The sequence below is a fragment of the Pyxicephalus adspersus genome, chromosome Z (assembly GCF_032062135.1).
Source record: "Pyxicephalus adspersus chromosome Z, UCB_Pads_2.0, whole genome shotgun sequence".
NCBI classification, from domain to species: domain Eukaryota; kingdom Metazoa; phylum Chordata; class Amphibia; order Anura; family Pyxicephalidae; genus Pyxicephalus; species Pyxicephalus adspersus.
This window is the reverse complement of record NC_092871.1, coordinates 36816760-36824304: the sequence shown is the minus strand read 5'-3', so window position 1 is coordinate 36824304 and position 7545 is coordinate 36816760.

The window sequence follows — 7545 nt, the reverse complement described above, 5'->3', positions numbered from 1 at the left end:
ATTGGCCCCATTGTCACACACGACCTTGCCTGGCTGAAGTCTGATAGGAGTTAGCCATATGTCCTCCTGCTCCCGCATGGCAATTAGAATGGCTGCGCCCATGTGGCTGAGGGAACCCAGGCTTCGCAACCTCAGGACTGCGTGGCAAAATCTGAATTGGGCACCAAAATAGCAAACTGTAGGTTGTTGCTGGCGGTGAACAGATGCTGCCGAATGGGAGGTGCTGGTGTTGGGTCTCCACAGCAAAGTGTTCCTGGAGGAAGAGATTGAAGCACAAGATTCAAAGGAGGAGGTTGAAGTGGAGGTTGAGGAGGAAATTGCATGGCGATGTGCTCTGGGCAGAGGTAGGTATGCAGGCTTTGCTGCAGCTGCATCTTCCCCTGCTGCCACCAAAGTTACCCAGTGAGCTGTATAGTAAATATATCTTCCCACTCCATGCTTGCTCGACCATCTGTCAGTTGTCAGGTGCACCTTGCCATAAACTGCACCTTGCCAGAGTGCTGCATGGCCATGGACACATTGCTCTGCACGTGTTCATGCAAAGCAGGAACACATTTTTCTGCAAAATACTGTCGCTTAGGCATAACGTACTGTGGGTTCACGCAGAGGAATGCGTAACGGAATGCATTGGAGTCCATCAGCTGGTAAGGGGGGAGCTCTAACGCAATCAGCTGTGCAATTGCCACATGGATTAGCTTTGTTTTGGAGTCATTTGGGCATTATTTCCTCTTGAGCTCCAGCATCTGGGTGATGGAAGGTTGGATGCTGCTAATGTTAACCACAGAAACATTGGACGATGGTGTAGAAGTTGAGGGGGATGGCAATGATGCCTGGTCCTGACTGCTAGCAACGCAACAAACAGCAGCCGATCTGCTTGGAGCTCCTGCTTACCGCTGGTGGAGCCTTAAAAAGGTAATGCTCGTCTACATGCCACACTCAAATTGGTGGCAGCAGCACGGGTATCTTTGGTGGCAGAAGGAGGAAAGGCAACAGAGGAAGATCAAGCAGTTTGAGCTTGCTTCTTGGGCGGAGGTGGTCGCACAGAGCTCTGTGCTTTGACCAGGTGTTCCCGCCAGGTTACTGGGTGGTGGCTTTTTAAATGAGTGCTCATGCAGCTTGTTCCAAGTTTGTTTGGGTTTTTGCCTTGTTTCAAGTGTTGAGCACACAGTTTACAGATGACCATAGTGTTGTCATCACTATGGACATTAAAAAATGCCCACACTGGCGAACATATAACTGGCCCGAATGGTGCTCTGGAGCTGGTGCTCGTGGTGGTGGTCTGCGGTTTTTGAGGCATAGCTGTGGTGACAGCTTCCGAGGATTTACGTCTATGACTTGCCTCACTGGTACCTGAAGAATGCAAAGTGTGGGCAGCTTTTACCCTCTTCCTCCCTCTCCCCCTTTGAGGGCGCTCTGCAACTCTTCCTCCACTTCTTCTTCCTCCTCCTCTTCTTCCTGCCTATGATGATCTCCTTGTTCGCCCCATGTCGGATCAAGGACATCATCATCATCATCAGCAGAGACAGTTTCCCTATATGTGCCGAAAGGAAGTTGCAGCCTTTTGGAGCAAGTTTGAATTGGCTCGTCTGGCTCAGAGTGTTCGGGTGAAAAGTAAGTGGGGGAAAAGCCTGTGAACTGAGCATCATCTTCAATGAATGCTTGTAGCTCTGCCTCTCCAACACCTCGGTGGGACTCCTCTACATACTCCCGTACACGTGACTTTCCAGCCGCTGATAATGAACTAGGAGGAACAGGTGTATCATGGACTGTTTGGGACACCTGTAAGGCCTGTGTCTGGGACTGGGATGAAGGGGGGTACAATCACTAGACCCAGGCTGAGTCATGTACTCCACTACGTCTTGTGCCTTGTGTGGCACTAATGGACGCCCACCACCAAGAACGGCGATTCTTGTTCTTGGGTCTGTAGCTAAAAACAAACTCATACTGCTTTGCTTGCCACCCCTGCCAAAGCTGCCCTTTCCTCTTTGGCCAGACATTGTAGAAATGTTTTTATTTATGTGGCTTGACACCCTGGAAAATACTTTTTTGTATATTTTTGAATATTTGTATATGTCAATTTGTACAGTAAGTGAATTTTTTGATTGGGGGGAGGGGGGTGGGTTGACACAAAAAATACAAGTGCACTGTGTTGTATGCAGCACTTTGCTTCAGTGGTGACGTTTGTAATATGCAGCACAGTAAACAAACTATATACTGCAGTATACACTGCGTCTGTGTGTCTGTCTCTCAGTACAAGTGTGATACTGTGCACGCAGTCAGGGAGGGGACCCTGCCTCTGGCTGCATGTATGTAACACACTGACTGACTATTAATCTATCTATCATCTATCTATCTATCTATCTATCTATCTATCTATCTATCTATCTATCTATCTATCTATCTATCAATGTTTCTATCTATCTAGCTATCTATCTAGTTAACAGTGAAACTCTCTACCTATCTGAGTAAAGAAGATTTCAAGACTGCACCAATACAGTACAATCCAACAATCTGTCTAATAGTGTGAGTGTGACACAGTCTAACAAAGTAAAGCACTTTTTTCACTTTGACAAAGCAAGCCAAACAGCACAGAAAGGTTGTGATGCTATCAGCAAATCTCTGTCAGGAGTGGTAAATGCAGGCAGGTCCTGGCCTTATTTAGGCCAATGGCTGCCTGTGTTGCATGCAGTGACAGACAGCCAATCGGCTGCCTGCCACAACAAACATGGAAGGGGCATCCCTGCTCTAATTAGCGGGCCCTAGGCATCATGGGGAGGTCCCTAGGCATTGTGGGAGCGTCGAATTCGGGGATTCGAATTCAGCAAAATTCAGGTCAGGTCCACCCAAATTCTAACGGTCATATTCGGGTCGAACATTAGGACTACCAGAATTCGAACAACAACACTAGTAGGCAATTTCCACATTAGTTCTGTTATAAACTGTATATTTAGAAGCGTTTCTTTTTTTTACTTATAATAACCATTTTTCGAATAAAAATTTATTACAGTAAGGCAGATTTATCAAGTGTATGCATGGAATCTCGCCAGGCGCATATACAATCCGCGGGGCACAGCGTATTACTGAGATCGGATGGCAAGTGCTTGTGCGCTCACCTGCCAGATTACAGGATTGATAAATGAGCAGTGGGGTCCAAAATTTGCCAATTAAGGTGATAAACTTTCAGCTGAGGTGGGTCTGTTAAGCTCCGTCAATGGTGATTTCAAAACAATCAATTAGGACGCATGTGGTCACTGTTCTGTGTGCACATTCAGTCCATTACAGGTCAATTTGAATCGATAGTGCTAGATTTGTTTTTCTTTGGTAAGTGCTAAATTTTTATGTTACATTATACTAATTAAAAAAATGGTTAATTTATAGTTAGATTGGCAGCAATTGTTGTTTTAATGTTACTTTTGACTGGTTGCAACAGTACAAACTAAATCATATCAAGATGTATATATACTAGTTAGCAGTTTTTAATATGTCATCTCATCACATATTAGTATCAAAAAAGTTTACAAAAAAATGTTTTGTAAACTTTTGTGAATCTGCTTCAAATTTCATTATAGTTTGGCTTTAGAGAAATCAAATATTTGAAAAAATATTGTTGACAAAGATGTTACATAATACACATCAAGGAACATTTAATGATTTCACTTGTGTGTGTATGTCAAAGTAGACTTTTTGTAACCTTCATTTTTTGTTAGCTTCATCTGTTGCTTTAATGTTTTTGTGCCTGTTTTAAAATGATGGTCTCTATTGGTTAGCAATTCTTCAACCTGTTTTCTTACAATGTATATGTAATCATTTTTATTAAAGGTTTTGTCATTTTATCCATGATTAATTAGTATTATCCATAATAATTATTGATGTATTATGTATAATTATTGATTGATGTATTATGTAGGTATTCCTTTTATGAAAAAATTGTCATGGTTTTCTTTTATTTAAATAGTCTGACATTTGCTGAATAAGCTGTGGTTTTCCCTTACCCCCATAGTGTTCTAATTCTGTCTGTATTTTCATGCAAAAAGCTTTAAATTTTTTTGCATGGAAATATATTTTTCATTGCAGGCTTATAATTCTTAGACATAACTCACCAAAATATGTCCAATATTTAATACATTTAATAATAAACTTTCATTAAAAAAAACACAAAAATCTGTTAAAAAATAGTAAAGCCTGTAATATATCTGTACAGAAGAATGTATTATATATATATATATATATATATATATATATTTATATTTATAAAGATTTCTATGTATTGGACTGATCGGGAAACCCGGAGAACGCCTCTGCAGTCGCCGGGAGAAGATCGAAGAAGGAGGACCAGCAGGATGCCGGGGGAACGCCAAAGGGACAAGGTAAGTGGGTTTTTTTTATTGTTTTTTAGTGACCCCCTAGTGTGTCTCGGGATTGTAGCTTTTTGCAGGTAAAATCCCGAGTCACACCACTAGGGGGGGGTTAACATACTTCACTCATGTTGATTTGCTGCCACTGTTGTACACAATGCCTATGTTCATTTGTAGTATTGCTTTAGGTTTGTTCTCATTGTGCTTTGCTGCCTGATCTTAGCCCTATTGTACACAAGCATACTTCCACTTCCTGGCCAAACTGGTTGTCAATTAGCTGTCCAGCTGAGTTGCATACTCATTCTAACACACCTGATGGTAATGGAAGGAGGTCCAGGTTGCCAAGCACATCAAACCATATTGATTGCCAAGCTTACAAGCAGGATCAAGCACTCTTAAAAACTGGATTGTATGCATTATTTAGGTGTTTACTTTATTCAAATAGTATTAGTATATAAAACTTCCAGGGACAAATAACCTTTGTGCAAAACATATTTCATTTTTTTTCACTGTTTTTTTCTGTTTGAATGCCATTTTAGAACTAGATGGTGCTGGATTGTATTTTTCATGTTTTTCAGGCTGCATAAGCAATGTTTGGTCAAATATAAATATGTACATGTATATGTATGAACAGTTAAAAAAGACAAGAGGAAGAGAAGGCTGCATGCTTTCCTTTAATGTCTTAAACTAGCTTTGAGCTAAGCCTATGACATCAGAAATCATAGAAAGAAATAGACGAAATAGGCAATCTTTTTAATTTGAGTACATATGTGTTAAGCCAAACCCTATTGCCTATTTCTTCCTATAATTCCTCTTTTATATGTATAAATACACACACATTTAAATGTATACATACATATATGGATGTATGTACACATGAAGAATAACAAACAATATACACAAAGAAAAAAAACTTACCCGAATGATGCCTTCTCTGCAAAAGTGGCTGACGGTTTTAAACTGCTGGAGGACACAGTTCACATGCACATAGCGGGTTCACATTTGGGCATAAGAATGTCCATCAAATACCTGACTTTTAGAAAGACAATTGTGTTGTTTTGGCCTTTCAACAATTGATAGAAAGGAAAACTCAAAAACAATCAAAATTTACTTGTTAAATTGTAGATCTGTTGGAACACCCAAGGTTAAAGATCCTGGGAGATTGTAAAGGAGATCACATATAAAACTAAAAAAAAGAAAAAAAAAAAAATAATAAAAACAACTTTATTCAAGATAACCACATTTTCAAAAAGGTCAGATTAAAATATAGAGACCAGAAAGACACTACTAAATTTACCTGACAAAAAAAAAAAAAAAACTACAGAAACACAAATACCAAACACATGTAAACACACACTTCCATATAAAGCCAAAACTATTTAAAAAATGGCCCAAGAAATATTGCATTTAAAAAATACTTACAAAACAAATATGCAATTTGGACCTATGAAGTGTGGAGAGCTGGATTAGAAAATATTTATGCAGAACAAACATTTAAAGGTGGTAATAAAGATATATTATTGCAATGAAACAATATGGCTACAAACACAATAATATAGCATTAACATTGACTTATCAATTGCAAGATGGACATTGAAACATTCAAAGTTTAAAAACAAAAGCAGCTATTGTGCTAAATGGTAAGCAAAGTATGAAATCTAGCAACATAGATTAGGATAACACACCAAACAAGAATCCTCCTCCGACTCCTCCTCCAACATCCTTGAATATGCACATCTCATGCCTTTTCATTTTTGTATACTGTATATATATATGTGTAGAGAGAGAAAGAGAGAGAGAGAAAGAGGCATGACATATATAGAAGACCCCCACCTCACAGTTTGAATATGTCCTTATTTATAAAAAAGTATGGTTCCAACTTTTTTTAAAAAGGCAACTTGAGACTTCCGGGGGAGGAGCTTGAAGAGCAGCTGCGTTTAACCACGGCTCCCTGAGCTAGGCTTTTTTTTTATCCATCGGCATCCCGCTGATCTACCCAGTGGGGGCCATTGCAGGGAGCAATCTAGCTGCATGAGAGCTTTATCTGAGCGGCTCTCATGCTGCACAAATATCCCGGAGTCGGTGCTGGATGTTTTCACCGTGTGGTTAACAGAGGCCATATCAGGTCTATAACATACATACTGTTCAGCTCTGCATAAAGGAGCCTTTTTTTTAACCCTATAACTCAGGACTTGTGAGTACCTGTTTACCTTCTAGCCTCTTTTTTATCTGCTGTATGTACTTGGATACTATTTACAAAGAAATACATCTTTTTTGAAGATTTGTACATTTCTGCTGACTTTCATTCTGTTGAGAGATTTTGAAAGGGATTTTCATTTATTGTTTCTCCCTCATAGAGCCATAACATCTGCACAGAGGTCCTTTTTTTCCATCTTATGGTCAATGTATTGGAGTCTGTAATTACATGGGACTTACATCTGTATATCCTTTTTTTTTAAGTCTTTAGAGTATTACTTCAATTATTGCTACATAATGGATACATTTGTTGGGAAACAGTCATCTTCTACATGCAAGAACACTAATAAGCAAAAAGTTAAACCTCCATTAAAAGTTGGTTCTCCTACTCCCTCTTCTCTTTCTATCAGGCTGATTCATCAAGCCAAATCCGAAGCGCGCATATTCGCAATCTGGAATCAGAGCCCTAAAATCAGTTTATCAATCAAATCTGAGGCGCTGGCGTACTCGTGGGGAATTCATCAACTCAAGCGATCTCTCCGATGGATATGCGCAGCCCTGGCAGTTTCACACTACCGAGCCTGCATTAAACTCACTATTCCTCTAAAAAAGCATTCTTTCTAATGGCACACATATTACCCTTGGCCCTAAAAAAAAATGTTTGTGCTGTTCAAATTATTAAAACATCTATGTGCGCTAAGAAATAAGCATTTTTTAAAATGACTTATTTCTTTCCTGTTAGACAAGCTTTAACTGAGTTCAGCTCCCTTACATAGGCGCCTAACTAAACGCTTATGATGCCTGATCGGGGGAGCCGCCTGGGGGTACATATTTCGACTTTCCGCAGGTTAAACCTCGGCTTTTCCATCGGTCTAGATTTTCACACAAAAGTCACAAGCACACACACGTTCTTGTTTGCTTCTATAGATATATATGTGTGTATATATATATATATATGTATATATATATATAAAATTGTAATTACTATATATAT